Source organism: Chrysochloris asiatica, unplaced genomic scaffold (assembly GCF_000296735.1).
Source record: "Chrysochloris asiatica unplaced genomic scaffold, ChrAsi1.0 scaffold00151, whole genome shotgun sequence".
Taxonomy (NCBI): Eukaryota; Metazoa; Chordata; class Mammalia; order Afrosoricida; family Chrysochloridae; genus Chrysochloris; species Chrysochloris asiatica.
This window is the reverse complement of record NW_006408669.1, coordinates 6,944,861-6,949,534: the sequence shown is the minus strand read 5'-3', so window position 1 is coordinate 6,949,534 and position 4,674 is coordinate 6,944,861. Positions and strand designations below refer to the sequence as shown.

At 42.3% G+C, this 4,674-nt stretch overlaps 1 pseudogene; it reads right to left on the bottom strand.

Annotated features, from left to right (window-relative positions):
• Positions 1 to 313: 313 nt before the first annotated feature.
• On the bottom strand, positions 314 to 1,474 carry LOC102837508 (annotated as a pseudogene).
• Positions 1,475 to 4,674: the final 3,200 nt, after the last annotated feature.

The window sequence follows — 4,674 nt, the reverse complement described above, 5'->3', positions numbered from 1 at the left end:
ATAAAAAAAAAAAAAAAAAAAAAGCAGGCTACAGGTGTTTCTGATAGTAGGTGAGCCCCAGCTGCTGAGGAGAGATTTAGAACTTAGAATGCTCCAAGCACTGGAAACAAGGTGCTGCAGATGGCTAACCTGCCTAGGGGAAGAGTCTCCAGATTGGAACAGCACAGTGGTGTAAAAGAAAGTATGCGGAGCTGTGAGCTCAGAGATCGATGTTTGGTAATTACACATAAATTGTATCTTATTTTCTCCACCTCAGTGTTTTACTGAGACCAGCATTGGGGCATATGAGGCACAAAGAATCCAGCTCTGCTCCCTAGAAGTCATCCACAAGGTTCTCCTCGTAAATGTCATCGCTGTAGATAACATGGGGCCTTTTGTCCTGATGGCAACCCCTAGGACTATTCTGGACAGTGAGGGAGCCCCAGACAGAATTGCCCGTGGTGGCCTCCAACATGGGCTGTTTACGGGCAATGTTAACTTTCAGCTCTACGGACTGCACCTGAGTCCCATTAAGCTCAGCAACGGCCTGATCTGCTGACTCCATCTTTTCGTAGGTGACGAAGGCACAGTTTCTGGGTGAGTCCATGGAGAGGTCAGTAGTGTTTCCAAAGAGAGCAAAGGTCCAACGGAGAACGGAGGACATCATGTCTTCTCCGTACACATAGAGGGTATTCCCCTTTCCAGGGGTCCGGCATTCAGTGAATGAGTTGGACCTGGGGAAAGGGTCCTCTCGTTCCAGATCCCGATTTCTGTCTCGCTCGGGGTCTCGGCCCCAGTCTTGGTCGCAGTCCTGGTCCCACTCTCAGTCCCAGTCCCATTGCGGATCCCTGTCACGTTCTCGATCCTGGTCCCGCTCTCGATCCCGCTCTCTGTCTTTGTCCCGGTTCCATTCGCGACTGTGGTCTTGGCTACGACTCCGGGGAGGGGAAGCTGAAGAGCAGGTACCACCAAGTTCTTCATAACCCCAGTCAAAGCTCCGAGGGGGGCCATCATCAGTCCCTGGGTCCTCGGACTCTTCCCCATCTGGCCCCAGTTCACAAAGCCAGTCACTGGAAGACACAAAGCTCGCATACAGAGATTTCCTCTGGGGACATCTGCATGAATCTTATAGGTCATCGTCAGCAGATATTCTCCTCTGGAATGGCTGGAAAGTGAGGGCCGGCCCCTTCTCAGGGTCCTTTAGCTTCCCCTCGAGGGTTCCAGAACGTTTGAGCCTGAGTTCTTGGTGTCGGCCTGGATGGCACTGATGACTCCGCATTTTACCAGCTGCTTTGCTTGCTCTGTTGCTGTGATTCTGTCCACCACTGGCTTCTCGGACAGAGAGCATTTGGCAGGGCCTTGGCTGGCTGAGCTGATGCTACTTTTGCTTCTTCAGCGCCAGAAGTGCCTTTTTCTTTTTCTTGAGGTTGTTGAATTTCTTTTGGAGAGCCTCCTCCTCCTCCTCGCTCAGTCTAGGGGGTGTCACTAACATGGTGGCTCCTGAGGGGGCAGCAACCGGGGGCCCATGCTTTCCCATAAATCTTATCTTCGAAGTGATCCTAGAAATGGTTTGCAAAATGATTGAGATTGTGTCCTCTGGAATCAGACAGCCTGCAAGTCCTGAATCTGCCAGTCACTAACTTTGTTCCTTGGAGCAAGTTCTTTGACCAGTGCCTGTCGATTTTTTCCACAGGTAAAGTTGAGGTAAGAAATGCCTGCCTCTATGATGTGTTAATGAAATGAAATAATTTATATAAAGTGGTTGCAACAATACCTGAGGAAGAAACCCCTTAATATACATAAATAAGTAAAAAGCAGCTTCCTTCCAGTTGCTCCTGCTACATGGTGACCTCATGTGTGTCAGAGTAGCTCTGTGCTCCATAGAGTTTTCCATGGCTAACTTTTCAGAAGCAGATCATTGGAACCTTCTTCTGAGGCCGTTACAGTTCTATGCAAATCACTAATCCTTGAGTTAGCAGCCAAACTTATTAAGTATTTGCATCATCCGCAGACACCAAACCTCAATACCCTATAGTTATTTCAGCTTTCCCTTAACCCAGAATACTGTAAGAATAAAAAAGACAATAGTAGCTTTTCAAAACTTGAAATGCTTATTGTATTTTAAACCATATTTGATATAATTTTCATTGACCCAGCTGGTAAAACTGCTTGCTTTTCAAAGTGAGACTTGGCCACTAAAGCCATGTTGAATGTAGTCCTCATCTCTTTTGGAATTTGTTCCTCAACCCCATCCAGTTCAAAGTGAAAAACTGCTTGCTTTCTTTTAGTGCTCCAGAACAATTTCCCAATATGGTCAAATGTAAGTAATTTTAGGGGTCGGAATCCCTCAAGTGTTCAATTTTAATGATTTTCCTTGTATCTGAATGTTTGAAACTGCATAGAAAACATTGGTATTCACCCTTATTTCTGATAGCATATTCAGTTCTCCGTTTTTAAATAGTCCTAAATATTTTGTATGTGGCAGTGGTGTTGGTGGTTGTGTAGTAGCTAAATAGTACTCTTGAATCTCAGATACTGTATTGTTGTAGGGGAGAAAAGACCCCAAGTTAAAATACATATATATATTGTGGTGTTGTTAAGTGTTGTAGAGTGGGTTCCGACTCATAGTGACCCTGCCTAGAGTTTCCAAGGAGTGGCTGAGGTTTTTAACCAGAATTGATTCAATGACATACAACAAATAAATTGTGCTAAATATTTTGCATGTCCCTGAATAGTAAGTACATTTGAATCTTACATACTGTTATAGCAGGGAAAGAAGACCCCGGATTAAATATATATATATATGTGTGTGTATGTATACATTATTGTTGTTGTTAAGTGCCGTATACACACACACATATACACACACACATATCTGTTGTGTTGTTAAGTGCCATTCAGTCAGTTCCAACTCATAGCAGTTCTGTCTAGGGTTTCCAAGGAGTGGCTGGTAAGTTTGAACTACAAACCTTGTCGTTCAAACCAACTATAGCAGCACACCAGGACTTGTATTAATCAGTTCTTGTTGTTAAGTGCTGTTTAGTCATTTCCAACTCATAAGGACCCTGTATAGGGTTTCCAAGGAAGTGGGTGGTAAGTTTGAACCATACATACATATGTATACATATTGTTTTTGTTAAATGTCAAGTTGGTCCCGACCCATAGCAACCCTGCATAGGGTTTTCAAGGAGCAGCTGATAAGCTTGAACTACTCACCTTGCAGTCCAGCACATTTCAGTAACCCAAAACCCACTTTCAAATATACTCTGCTTCTGACTTTGACAGTTTGACCATCAAAGGTGCATGAAGTACTGTAGATAAGTTGGCATTTGAAACTTAAACCTTCGGCACAAGATGACACTATGTTCTACCTGGATAGAGTTGTTCAGAGGCAAAAAATCTTTGGATTTCAAATGATAACGCATTACTTGTACGTTTTCTTGTATAAAACATGCATGACATCTTGGCATGTTGTCAGGCTTAGTATCTGTGGGGTGATTTTAAGAATATGGACTAGATTCTAACATGAAAACGATTCAACAGAGTTTGATCTTGACAAATTCTTTAGACCTTCTGTTGTGATGTTAAGAGGAAAAGTCCCTTAATTAAGCATATTGATCTGGATTTTTTTTTCTTTTTCTTTTTCTTTCATGGACTAACTTCGAATCTCTCTTTACTGCCTAAAAGATTAATCACTTTCCCACAAGCAGAAAAGCCCCAGAATGTTCTTCAGTCATTGATTGCAATAAATGCCTTGGGAAAGAAAGACTTTGAAGCTCTTGCCAGTGATGTTCTCCACTGATTCATTTTCTGGGTGGTTTCTTGAAAGGTTAGCGTTTTCTGTGTCTAGAGAATTCCTGTGCACAGCAGTTTGTGATGTCCACTTGACCTTGATGTCACAGAGGTAATGTCCATTTAAGGACATCAAAGATTCCCATCTAGATACTGCTGCTCTGGGAGAGATGGCAGTATTAATGAAAATTTGTTATAGTGAGAGTGATTTTTAACAAAAGTTTGATAGAAGAGTAAGGGGAATGTTTTTGGTTATCTGTCTATAGTCCTGGTGTGGCGCTGTAGGATAAGTACTAGACCTCAAAGTCAATTTGAACTGCAAGGTGGCAAGTCTTGAGGCAGAGAATATATCCATTCTTAGGTTCTGTGCTCATTAAGATCGTCAATCTTGGTATTTTGTGTTCTATAGTACAGTGAATGAAAAATATGTGAAGTAGGATGTAAATATCTCTTAATAAGACAAATAATGTGTAAAGCAGGCATTGTGATATAGATCTATGAAAGAGTTAATCTAATTAAGTACTGTTAATTAGATTAACAGTATTTTAATCTAATTAAGTTAAAAACTTAAAACTATGAGACATGCATTGAAATATGTGGTTAGTTGTATGAGAAGGGTATTCACTGTAGTTTTGTCTATGAAAGACACACATTGGGAACAATTTCAATGTCTACTAAGAAGAAAAAAGACCAAATAGGATGTAATCTATTTGCCCCCTTCCACAACTAAGACTTAATGGGAATACACAAACAGACATATGCTCTGACTGGTGACCACTTTGGTCACCGATAAAGGGAAGTGAGGGAAAACCGGCAATGAAGTTGTGAGCTAAGCTAAGACTCCTGTGAACCCAGGTGGAGACCTGGTTGGCCAGCAGTGTGGCAAGACCTGGGGACTCTTGG